Raw genomic sequence first — 13,551 nt, 5'->3', positions numbered from 1 at the left:
GGAGGGCAGGGCGAGGCCGTCGCAGTGCGGGCCAGACCCACGGCGGGGCCCGGACCCTACCCTGTCCTGCTCGGACTCCAGACCCCACTCCTGCTGGGACCCCAGCCTTGCCCGGACCCAGGGTTGCGACTCCAGCCCTACCCGGCCGCCGAGCTGCGACCCCGGCCGTGCCCCTGCCCAGCAGCAGCCCCGCCAGCCCCCCGGCCCGGTCCTACCCTGACCCCGGCCCTACCCGGACCCCTGCCCTGCCCGGACCCCGCACAAACCCCGGCCTCAGCCTGTACTCTGACCCTGCAAGCCGCCGCCGCCCTGCCCGCCACCCAGCTCTGTCCGGCCCGGTCCTGCCCGCCGCCCTGCCGGCCGCGTCCTCGGGGAAGATGGCGGCCCGTGACAGGCGGGCGCGGCGCGGGTCCGAGGCAGGCGGGCGCGGAGAGGTGGAGGGGAGGGAGAGAGATAGGGCCTGAGACCTGCACGGTGGCCGCGCTCACCTGTCAGCGCCGCCGCCGCCCGGCCGCCGACCGCCGCAGCCCCGGTGCCCGGTGACCGCGCCACACGCGGACGGGCCGTGAGGGAGGGGCGGGAGCAGGGGCGCGGCCGGCCCGGGCGAGCGGCGGGGGACGACGCGGCGCGGGCTGGCGGCGGGCGGCGGCAGCTACTTCCCGTTTCGGGCCCGAAAATGTCTCAACCTCGCGACTCCGGCGCCCCAACGCTCCTTCCCGTTCGCATGAGAACACACAGCTCCCGCTTCCGGGACTCGGCGGAAATCCCGCCCCGCGCGCCCGCGCCCCCGCGCCCCCGCGCGCTCGCGCACTCTCCCGCCGGGCCGCCGACTGGCGCTCGGAATACGGGAGCGCCCTACGTAATGGAGGCGCGCCGGCTCTAATTGGCCGCGCGCGACGTTCAACCCGCCCCCTTCACCCGGCCTCTCCGCGCACGCGCGCCCGTTCCTCCGGCACCTGTGATTGGCGCGGGCGCGCACGCAGCCGGGCCCCGCCCCAGGCACGCTGCCCCGCCCCTTGCACGTTTCCCAACTTCGCCCCGCGGTCCCGTGCCTCGGAAGCGAGCTAGTCGAGGAGAGTACGACCCTTGATCTTCTCACCCGTGGACCGCACCCCTGCGCTCCTGCTATTCCAGCCCTATCCTGGCGGTCGGAAAACCCGGTGGAGGTCTGGTAATCGCACGAGCACGCTGAGAAGAAGGCAGTCGGGTCGCAGGTGCCTTCAGTCTCTCCTCACTCCTCGGCCGGTCAGCAACTTTCTCAGAGATTTCAGGGGGAGTGCTGAAAATTCGGGTATCTTCCCAGATACGACAATATGTCACCCACCTTTGACCCATTATATGGGGAGAAAGAAAGAAAAGAAAAGCATGTACACCTCCCTTGAGCTCGCTGCCCGACTTCCTGCATACCTGTCCTAACTGGTTATTGATGGTATAGATTCTATATATATATATATGTAAAATTATAATATATATTATATATACGAATTAAACCAAATTGCAGGATTTAACCCCTATTACAAAGGTTTTCTGGGTCACTCTGTCCAGACTTGTGGTGCACCCATGCTTCTTAATTGTTCCTGCTGAAGTATTCTGCCTTGTGGACTTACATGTATCTATCGGGAGGGTCACAGTGTTGCCATCAGTGTAGGTGCTTCCTGCTTTGTGACATGTTGTCACATCCTAGTTCTAAGACTTAATTTGTAAGTTAGATAATGATATTCATAATACTGTCTTTAAGGAGAATAATCATGTAAGACAAGTTTTCTCCTAGCACTGAAATCATGTACATATTTTAGGGGGGCAGGGAATCCCAGCATTGAAAGCTCACTTTCCAAGAGAACCTTGGATATGTTGCAGAGCCCTTCTCAGGTGCCTCTTGTACTTACGTCCACTTGTAACCTTTCAAACCAACGCCTTTACTCTGGATCCTTGACATTAGCCCTGGACCCAGTGATGTGGTCTACCTATGAACGATTGAGAATTCTCCAAAGTTGGTAAATTAGACTTTCGTGTTTTTGCTATACAAACAAGTTCCTCAATTGTAAAAAAGACTAAAAACCTAAATGTTAGGAGAATATATTTTAATGGTATCTCTTACTTTCTGTCCATGTCATGTGATCCTTCCTGAACACTTGACACTGGGCTTTTTGTTCCCCTATGATTTTTTTTTCACCTGTTTCAAATGAAACACTCATTTTCACCTTGGTATGTGAGGTTATAACATAAAACAGATTTTTATGGCATTTCTACTTAAAAGATAAGATCAAGTCTGAAAAAAAACATTTTAACATAAACTTATCAAACCTGCATCAAGCAGTTACAACTCCTACCTATCTATCCTACCTAAAAACTCTTTCCTTCTCCCCCTAAGCATGGTTTTGCAGTGCTCCTTTCCCAATGTTTCATAGCATGGAGACTGGTCTCTTCTTCCTGGTCTCACCCCATCATTCATCATGCCAGCAGAGGTTTCGTTTAAGAGCCTCCACACAATCCACCTGTGAGTCAAGACCTGTTGTCCTCCCCAAAGGGTGAAGTCCACATTATGTTCCATGGACTAGAAGACCCTAGTCTGCTTCAGCCTGTCCTGTCCATCTCTTTTTCAGTCCTAGGGTTAGATACCCTAGCCTTTCAATCACACTTGAGTAAGAAGCATTTCAAAGTCTGTTGTAGTTATTGAGTGCAGATAGGAATAACACACAGGCTTTACACTGTAGGACCTTACCGGTTACTGAAAGGCACATCAACTGACAATAACCAGAGTGAATGGTGAGACCTGTTAAAGGCCAGAACAAAACAGGATTGTGTGTTCCCGGAGGTTTGCTATTCCCGAAGTTGAGCATGGGGTTTCTTTTCATTCCTGAGGACTGTGGTCCTTCAGTGTCCTTCATCAGCACTTTTCCCTCTGCTGGAAGCATCCTTTCTCTGCTTCCACTTCTGGTAAAATCTAGATGATTTCTCAAGCTTCAGCTCAAATGTCAACCATAAATCTTTTCCTTTTACATAGACCATTTCCCTTCTGGGTGCTCTTAGCAGTCTGTTCATAGCTCTGTTAAAACTGTTAAAATGATGTTTACATGACTATGCAGAACAAGGCAAGAAACCAGTAAGTATGATATCTAGCACCATGTGGAGAGTGGACACACAGGACCTCCGAAAAATGTCTGTTGAATTAACCAATGAAAAAAGCAAAACATTCTCTTAGTAAAAGCCTAAATTTCAGCTAATATATGAGAACATTCTTTTATTTCCTGTGAAAAATAAACCTTTTCTCCATGGTGTGTATCATCATTGGAAATTACCTATATGTTAGCAAACTCATTTGCAGTGCTCAAACTTTATTCCAAATGATCTGGAACTATCCATTTACCCATGAATTAAACACTTAGCAAGTCCCTACTTTACTTTGCCCCAGGGAGCTGAGCTAAGTGCTGGGGAGATGCACAGCAGCATAGACCAAAAGGAAGATGAGCAGTGAGGGATAATGAAGAGTAAGAATGACTATGGAGTGGGCACAGAGTGTCCAGGTAGCAAACATATGGCAGGCGCTGAAGCCAGCTTGGGAAGGAATCAGGAAGTGATAACTAAGCCAAAGTTAGAGAGACAGGAGCAGAGGGCAGGCCAGCAAACCTCTCAGCAGGGAGGGAGAGGCTAGTCCTGGGCAGAGAAGAGAAGGGTTTGAACATGCCATAGCATAAAGTGAAGTTGATAAGGAGGAAGGGTGGGCACAAGAGCTCAAAGGGATAAGCAAGGCAAGAACCCCAAGGGTCTTGTGGGCCCCTTAAAATGTTTCAATTTAAGAGTGAGTCAGGACTTTATGATGAGGTAAGAGGAGACTCGTCAGAAGTTTTAAGCTCTGGAGGATCTCTGGCCCTCAAAAGCCACCCAGATAGAAATACAATAAGGAACTGGCTTAGTCAAAGTTAGGTGAAAATATCAAAATGGATAATGACAGTAATATATTAGAACCCATTTTTTTTAAAAGAGCACATGAGTCCATACTAAGAAATATAAATAAAAGGGTAAATAACATGTATAAGTTACCTTCATTTCCATTTTATTGATTAGGAAAGTGAACCTCAGAGATATAAAACAATCTGCCCAAGATTCCCATGATAGTCAGTAGAAAGCCAGACTAGACCTCCAGATAGGGTGTGTTTCCCACTATACCATAATGTTTTGCATTTTCTGTCAGCAGAATGGAAGTCCCTTTGTGGAAACCTCCAATTTCACTCAGTGGAAATTTTTTTGCTATACGTTGCTTAACATAGCAAAATGGGAAAAAATAGCTTTCTATATAAAGACTTAACAAGACTTAATCTATTGTTCTCTGATAAAACCCAGTCAGGCTGACATTTGTGCTCAGAAAAGAACAGCTTCAATTATCCCTGAAGACATTAGTGTGTTCTAGGGGTTCAGCTCTGGTTATATAACATTTGTGAATGAAGATGGGAGTTATTTTAAGTCTACTTGAAATTAGAATTCTTTCAGAATTGAGGCCTTGGTCCTATTACCATATCCTAATGTGTTTGCTGAAATGCAGGTGCATGTGGCTGTTCTTGGTATGCTCCTCTAAACATCCCCCAAAACAGGACTGTTCAGCGAACGCCTGTAAAGCCCCTGTTTTGATCTTGAGCATGATGTTATTTGTTAAGGGGTATACAACAAAAACTTGTTTTTGTAAGTATACAAAAGAAATGCTACATATGATGTAGGCTGTGCTCTCAAAGATATTACAGTGTTTGGCGGGGGAGATGAGATACTATGACCAAGACAATGTATAACAAAAATAATAAATCAAAAGACAAATTGTGTTACTCTAAAAGTAAGTTATACGGACACCGGGGTAGGGAGAGGACTTAGCTTGCATTGTTGGGACTTCAAGGACTGATGAGTTTCTGGACTGGGAAGATAGCATGAGCTTGGCTTATATGGAGAACAGTGAGAAAACTGGAGTATGTATCACAGTGCATGATGGGGAGGCAGCGAGAGGTGATACGCAAAACAAGACATGCAGGTGAGTCCCAGGTTGTGACGGTCAACACCAAAACAAGGAGATTTGACTGCATCCTGACGGCAATTAGAAAACTTTGAAAAGATAGTTTCACTTAGAAGTTGAGTTTAGGTGACAACTAGATGTTGGTCTAAATACTACAAAGTATTGAATGTTGGGTGGAAAGTAGGGCCTTAAGATCTTGACTAGACAAAATCTTGACTAGGCTTAGGTGGTGAGCAGAGAAGCAGAACTCTATGCTCTAAGGTGAAGGGAGCTCAGACCCTGGACTTTCAGGTCAGGTCGTTTGCCGAAAATGAGGTTGACTAGCAGGTTGGAGAAGTGGTGAGGTCTATAAAAGTGGTTTGTGAGGACTGTGCTTGGGAGAAAATGAATACTGGAGATATCCTCTTTACTACTAAGTCACTTTTACAGATTTTAGGGACTCAGCCTGCTTTTCTAATCTAAGGTTGCCACATATCTTACTGATGGAAGTCCTTCCCCTGCTCCCATCAGAAAATAGATGAATATGAAGAGTCCCAATTCCCCATGACATTGCTATTCCTTTTAGGTGTTTGCTATTCCAGTTGGTGTTAGAGTAATCCACTATTGCATAATATTTATTTTGCCTTAATTTATATTATGTTAATTAGTGTATTTGAGCACATTCTCATATATTTGTTAGTCATGTCTATTTTCTCTTGGCCAGTTTAGATCCAGATTTATTATGAGAAGTATCTGATGGAGACAGCTTAGAAATGGAATGGAGGACATAATTATGTTAAGGAAAATAGGAGAGTATAGTAGGGGATACAGAAAGATAAAGGTACAGAAGGGGAAGGAACTTCTCAGATTAAACTCCTAGCCCCTCTTAGAAGCCTGACCCCCTCATTTTTTCCAGAACCAGATTTCGATATGCTTCTCCCTATGCCATTTCTTCTCTCTGGACCAGATCCATTTTCCTAGCTCCCAGTTCCCCCCAAATAATTTATTTTAAAAAAATCTTTCCTAAACATCATATTTGCACACACTCAAGCCAAAGGTCAAAAGAGACTGTTCTGGAGGTTGGTTCTCTTTCAGGTGGAACAGCCTCTGCAAAGTGTAGAAGGTTGTTGGTTACTATATCTAAGAGTGGGAGTATTACTAATATTCAGCTTTGGATGGATAGGGAACCCCTATAGATCATCACAAATATAGGAGGTTCTTTTAATTTCATGGTCTAATGACATTTTTGGAACCATGGTCCCCTCTCTTGGGTTATCACATTGAGGGAGCCTGCTAACATGTCATACGGACACTCCAGCCGCTCTAGACAGGTCCCGGCTCCCGCCAAAGTCATGGAGGCCCCTAGGAAGTGGGTCCTCCAGCTGTAGCGCGACCTTCTGGTGAGATCACATGCAGCCCAAGCTGCTTCTCAACTGAGCCTTGTGTGACACCCTGCGTGAGAACTAACCAGCTGAGCCATTCCAAGTTCCTGATTCTTTTTTCAAATGGTAAACTGGACCTTTGCCTGTTATGTATTATTTTGAGGCTTGGGCTCAGCCAGCCTCCCGCGTCCTGTAAGTCTTGTCCAATGGTGAGACATACATCGGTGCCTTTCCCAGGAGAGCATTTTGAACATACACAAGAGTGTGTATCAGAAGCCAGTTTTTAGCCTTCATTCTGAATGGGAGTGATTTCTGTCAGGTTTTCTTTTTAATGAGAGTTGATTGGTTGAGCTAAGATTGACATTATAAAGTCTCTCTCTTTTTTTTTTTTTTTATTTTACTAACAAAGCTGTGCAGGAGAAGTGGGCAGTGAAGGTGATGGATGTTGAGAACTGATACGTAAGATGCTGCAGGAGATCGGGAGAGCAATGCCATTTTAGCAGCAATGTTGTTTCTGATCTTCTTGCCTACCTGTAAGCCCCGTGATACCAGGGGCACTGTTATCCCTAGCACCTGCAAATGCCTGGCACCCAGTATCATAGGGCTGTGTGTGGCTGGGGTGTTAGAAAAAGTTGGCTCCTCAATATTCCTGGTGAAGGAAGAGGGCATCCTGAGTGGGAGAATGGAGCATGGAGAGGAGAGAGGAAGTGTGGGGTGAGGGGGAGGACATAAACTCAGCTGACTCCAAGGCCTCCAAAAACAAGGAAGAATATTAATAGAATGACCAAAACACAGTCTTTCTGGTATGTAACAAATGTGAATTAGGAAAAAAATGAACCAAAAGACAGGAAGTCTAAAGTCTGACTTGTCCACCAACACTGTTGCCTTACTTTAGGATTCTCAGTGAGCCTCTGCACATTGGAAGCTGTAATTATTTACTCCCCTAACACCATGTCACTAGAGACTAAAACTTCCAAATTTACCTGAAGATGAGCATATGTGGATATCGAAGGTTGCCTCACTCTAAGTAGGGAAATCTAAATAATCTAATTAATACAGTTATATCAGTTTGTCCCATCACACTTCTTTGGTAGGTAGTTGGTTAGTTTTCACAACAAGGAGAAGGTAGAAATCTTCAGCATCATGGACTTAAGTTTAAGGCCCTTAGAAAACGTGCGGAGGGGAGCATGGGTCTTAGAGTGAGCAGATTTGGATTCAAACCTCAGCTTCCGTACTGGCCCCTTCCCAGTTTGATGGATGGGTGCCTGTCTTTTGTATTCAAAGGAAAATGAGTTTCCCTTCCTCCTAAGCCTTGTGCTTTGGATTTTTATTCCTGGCCCCTGGAGCAGTGCTGCCCCTGCCCTGTGCTGCCTCTGCAGTCAGCTTGCTGGACGTGGCTCACCTGCACCTGACTCGGTCCTTGCGTCTTATCTCAAAGTGCTTCATTCTATTCCAGTTTCTGCTGCTGATGCTCATCTTTATATTCTTTTTAAAATCAGTCCATAAACAGTTTCTTAAAAGCTAGTGTCTGAAAGTGGATTCTCTGATGCTTTTAAGCCTTAGGGGATACATAATAGTCCTAGTTGTATGCATGATTAGTGGACAGCAAATTGTTGATAATATTGAACAAAATTTGAAACTCAGTAAATATTTGTTGATTCATATGTTTATGGGTTTTTAAATGCTCCCAATTTTATATGTTATATTAGTAAACATATATTATAAATTTTGATTATAATTTATATTTTATATTGTTATATTTTTAACATGATTTAAAGAAATTTTAGCATTACTGTCTGTTATGAACTGAATGTTTATATCCACCCCAAATTTATATATTGAAGCCCTAATACCCAATGTGGCTGTATTTATAATTGTTATTTTTGTAAATAAATACACATTTGTCCAAGAGGATGTACTAAGGTAAGCAAATTACTTTTCTGATAATTTTAAAGACAATTAGTGTGGTAGTTTCTTCAGTTATTAAAACAATCTTAAAAGGTTAGGAAAATAAACACTTCTTTTAACATTTGTCCTCTAATTCATCGTGATAGCTGATGCGAGGCCGTACAAGGGTCTAGGACCTGGGGAGCTCATTTCTCTCTCTAACTCTTCGCAAGTTGTTCCCAGTTCTTTGAGTCTCATTTCCTCAATCTGGGGGTATTTTTTCCTCTTAATAAAGGCTTTCATTAGCTTTTGTTCTCTCTGTACTTGAGTTTCTATATTTTGTGTTGCCTTGTCATAAAGTTCACTGATCTTTTGCTTAATAAAATAGGTTAAAGCACTGTTCATACTATTTTAGTCTTTTTTCCTCCCTGAGTTTCATTTTCGATTGTTTCTACTGGCGTGTCTTTAATTTCACTTATCTTTCTTTCTGCAATGTCTGATCTGCCATTAATCCCATCCAGTGTATGTTTTATCTCAGAGATTGAAGTTTTTATTTCTAGAAATTTGACTTGGGCTTTTCTTTTTCTTTTTCATACCTCTATTAACATGCTTTACTTTTAACCTATTTGTGACTTTATATTTAAAGTGGGTTTCTAGTAGGCACCATTTAGTTGGGCCTTTTTATTGTATTTAGTTCATTTATATTTAATGTGAGAATTAACATGGTTAGGTTTAAATTAATAACATGTAATATCCTATTTATCCTTTTTGTTCTTTGCTCCCTTTTTCTACCTTCTTTTGGAGTAACTGGGTATGTTTTATGATATGTATCTCCTTTGTTGGCTTATTGGCTGTAAATTTGTTATTTAAGTGGTTCCCTTGAGTTTAGCATGCATCATTAGCTTATCAGCATAAGTTCAAGTGTTATTATGCCTCTTCATGCATAGTAACAATCTACAATGGTATATACTTCCCTCTTCTGTGGCAAGATCAGCCCATATTATTAAATTTACCTTATTCAAAATTACATTTCTTCTAACATGATCCCACAAATGTTCCCCAGATTTCTACTGAACACATAAGCAATATATAAAAAAGATAAATACTGCATGACTACATTGGACTTATCCAAAGAATGCGAAATAGGTTAAAACATGTGTCTAATTTTCTAAGTAATGTAATTTACCAGTATATCTGGCTACCATAACTGATACCACAGGAAGGATAGTTTAAATAACAGAATTATTTTCTTGCAGTTCCAGAGGCTAGAAGTCTAATATCAAGGTTCCAGCAGATTCAGTTTCTAGTAAAATCCTGTTTTATGGCTCCGACAGCTGCCTTCTCACTTTGTCATCACATGGCCTTTTCTTAGTTTGTATCTTAATGACTTCACCCACTTAGCTTCTCTCTAGCCTTTGGCTCAAATACTTTAACATGCGGGACCATCTCTGCCCATACCGAGGGGAGATCTGGCTGCCTTGAGCTTCTGAGTAGCTAAGCAGTTTGTGTAGCACCCCTGGCGAATGTTGCACAGTTGTGTGTCAGTGGTTCAACTGGCCTGGGACTGCGATGACACAGGTCATTTTTAGTAGCTTCTCGCAATCTTGAGCCTCCTGGGGAAAAGTAGGGAGAGGTAGATTACTCCTGTGATAAAGCAGTAGGTTGGGAATGGCTGCTTGGGGTAAAATCTCCTCAATTTGTTCAACCAAACAATTGAACTAGAAACTATACTATGACCAAATGGAGCAGACATATTAGACCAAAAATTAAAAAAAAAGAAACTCAAAAATATACTTTTTTCTTTTTTAAAAAACATTCAGGGATGAGGACTTGGGTGAAAGCTAACTGAAAGTAAGAACTGCTATAATTTTGACTCCAATACTTTTATCTTTTGGGCTCCAGAAGTAAACCTACTCCAGGGTGAAAAGGATAAAAGAATCAGCATTTCACCACGAAACCAGTCGATCTTGCCAACAAACACACACACAGGCAAACATTTTGTTCTGTTTCTTTCAGGCATGGAAAAAATATGATTCAGTTGTGTCCAGTAGTATGAATGGCAGGGGTGCTGTGGGTTTTCTGGGCAGTGAGTGACCCACACATTCCAGCCCAGAGGATATCAGGCCTCTGCCACAGTCAGGGATGTACAGTGTGACAGTGGAACGAGGGAAAGAAGTTCTAAACTTGTTAGAACCCAGAAGGAGATATTCTCTGGCTCTGGAAGAGGAGATTAAGAAGTCTCAGATTTCTTGATTGACTGATGAATAGTGGTTTCTTTTTTACGTTTTAAAAGCTCCCCTGATCATGAAGTTAATTGCACGACTTCTAAAAATTAATAAACCAAACCAAGATGTTCAAAAGTTGACATGGTTAAGCTTCTGGCAGTGTGACAGTGGACTGGAGTAGGACAAGGAGATATCACAGGGGCAGGGGCCATCCCTCATGTGGTTTTAACAGGCAGTTTTCTCCTCTGCACATACTGTGCAAAATAACAGTGTGGAAAACACAACTCCAAGTACAGAAGGCAAACTGCCGTGTTTTTAAATTAAACTTTTAATTTTGTTAATTATAGCTTCATGCGCATTTATGAGAAGTAAAACAGAGGGTCACAGGTTTTGTCTCTCCTGTTTTCCACAGCGGCAGCATAGTGCACAATGGTAGTGCAACATCACAACCAGGACTCTGACACAGATAATCCACTGAAGATATAGAACGCCCACTTCTGCCTTAATCCTGGCAACCATAATCTGTTCACCGTTTCTAGAAGTTTGTCATTTCAGGAATGTTCTATAACAAAATCATAGAGTATGTGACCTTTTGGTGTCTTTCCTTCAGCATAATTCTCTTGAGAGTCACTCAGGTTTTGCGTGTGTATCGATAGTTTGTTCCTTGTTATTGCAGAGTGGTGTTCCATGGTGTGGATGGACCACAGCTTAACCATTCACTGGTAGGGACACCTGGATTGTTTCCAGTTTGGGAAAACTGGACAAATAAAGCTGCTAGGAGCATTTGTGTACAGGTTTTTGTGTGAACATAAGTCTTCAAAGAAGTGCACTCCAAGGCCTCCAAAAACATGTCACAGGGTTGTATGACAATGACACATTTAGTTTGTTTGAAAAAACACCCCTCCCAAACAGCTTTCCAGAGTGACTGGCCCATTTTACATCCCCACAAGCAGTATGTGAGTGATAGGGTTCTGCCCACCCCCGCCAGCACTGGGTGTTGTACTGTTTGTTTTTAGCCATACTGAGAGGTATATAGGAATATCTCATTGCTGTTTAATTTGCATTTCCCTGATGGCTCATCACATGGAGTATCATTATGTTGAACATCTTTTCATGTACTTATTTGCTACCTGTATATCCTCTTTGGTGAAATGTCTTTTCATATCTTTTATCCATTTTCAACTTGGGTTCTTTTATTACTGTTGAGTTGAATTTTGAAAGTTCTTCATATAGTTGAGATACTAGCCCTTTGTTGGAAATATGTTTTGTGAACATTTTCTTCCATTTTGTAGTTTGTCTTTCCATCTTCCAAACATGGTTTTTTGTAAAACCATGCAAAAAGTTTTATTTTGATGAAAACCAATTTACTAGTTTATTCTTTTATGTGCCATGTTGATGTGATATCTAAGAAATCTTTGTTTAGCCATAGATCTCAAATATTTTCTTTTTTCCTGAAAGTTTTATAGTTTTGTATTTTACATTTAAGATCCATCTTGAAATGGGGCAAACTGATTTCTTCATTGTATTCTTCTTTTTTAAAATTGATTTAGTCATTCTAGTTCCTTTGTCTTTCTGGCATTATGACAAGAATTACATTGAATCTGTATATTTGTATTATATCTATGTGGGGGAAATTGGATCTTTACAATGATTAGTCTTCCAATCCATGCACCCGCTACATTTCTCCATTTATTTAGATCCTTTTGCTATTTCTCATTACCATTTTATAATTTTCACACAAATTTTATATATGCTTTATTATATTTACACCTAAGTGTTTATTTCAGTGATTATAAATTACATTGTATTTTTAATTTTGATGTCTATATTCAGATACTATAAAGTTAATTTTGTATGTTTACTGTGTATCTTGTAATCCTGCGGAGCTCATTGTAGGAGTTTTTTGGTTGATTACTTGGGATTTTCTGTGTAGAGAATTATGTCATCTGCAAATGACAATTTCCTTTCTTTCCTTCATATAGGTAGGCCTTTTATTCCTTTTCTTTGCTTACTGCACTGGCTAGGACTTCCAGCACTATGTTGGAAAGAATGGTAAGAGCAGACCTCCTTGCCTTGTTTCTGGTCTAAGACGGAAAGCACTGTCTTTACCAGTAAATTTACTGTTAACTATAGGTCCGTGTGTTTAATTATGTTGAGGAAGATCTGCTTCAGTTCTATTTTTCTGAGAGTTCTCTGTTTTCTTTTTATTACGAATGTGTGTTAATTTTATTAAATGCTTTTCCTGCATCAGTTGATACACTTTTTCTTCTTTAACATGTTAATGTGGCAGATTACATTGATTGATAGTTGAATAGTGAGCCAGCCTTCTACCACTAGAATAAACTTGTCCATGGTATAGAATTCTTTTTATATATGCTGAATTCTATTTGCTGTTTAGTTACAAAGTTGTATATCTATATTTATGAGGATGTTGGTCTGTAAGTTTCTTTTTTAGTACTATCTTTGTCGGGCTTTGGTATAAGAGTCATACTAGCTTCATGAAATAAATTAAGAAGTGTTTCCTGGAAGAGATTCTGGGAAATTGTAGTTAATTCTTTGAATGTTGGATAGCATGCTGCAGTGACATTATCTGGGCCTGGAGATTTTAATATTGTGGGCAAAGTTCTTGCTTTCTACACATGGTTTGATGGTATGTCAGTGAACGGAACTCAAAGAAGAGTTATCATGTAAGTTGGTGCATATTAACATGCTGAAACTTTAATAATTTTTTGTATTTCATAAGAATAATTTTTTGTGTTTTGAGTTAGTGTTTATTCATACATATTTCCTTTGATTATCACATCAATGACATAAAATCAATGGTGCAGGAGTAGTCTCATCTTTTAACTTTATTTTTGTTAAAGAAATGGGCTCAAAGGTTGAATGACTCAGCTAAGTTCACTTAATAATCTAGGAAGGAACAAAAACAAGCTTGGCACTCATATTTCCTGATTCACTTTTTTTTTTTTTTTTTTTTTACATGATGGGAAATGTAAGATCATATTAGCTTTGAGTTAAAAAAAAATTAAGCTATCCTCGAAAAGGCAGGTGAACATAAGAAAGTGTGATTGTAAAAACTAAT

At 41.7% G+C, this 13,551-nt stretch overlaps 1 protein-coding gene across 2 annotated transcripts in view; it reads right to left on the bottom strand.

Annotated features, from left to right (window-relative positions):
* LARP4B (La ribonucleoprotein 4B) overlaps window positions 1-765 on the bottom strand; it is a 79,863-nt gene extending 79,098 nt beyond the window's left edge. For both annotated transcript variants that reach the window (XM_054591595.1, XM_054591597.1), the window contains exon 1: window positions 489-765. The gene's annotated coding sequence lies outside the window, so the exon portion shown is untranslated. The remainder of the gene's footprint in view (window positions 1-488) is intronic.
* Between the last annotated feature and the right edge of the window lie 12,786 nt (window positions 766-13,551).

The sequence above is a fragment of the Pteronotus mesoamericanus genome, unplaced genomic scaffold (genome assembly GCF_021234165.1).
Source record: "Pteronotus mesoamericanus isolate MK-2021 breed Mesoamerican mustached bat unplaced genomic scaffold, CSHL_Meso_final scaffold_232, whole genome shotgun sequence".
Taxonomy (NCBI): Eukaryota; Metazoa; Chordata; class Mammalia; order Chiroptera; family Mormoopidae; genus Pteronotus; species Pteronotus mesoamericanus.
The sequence above is the reverse complement of the archived record's forward strand: the minus strand, read 5'-3'. Positions and strand labels throughout refer to the sequence as shown.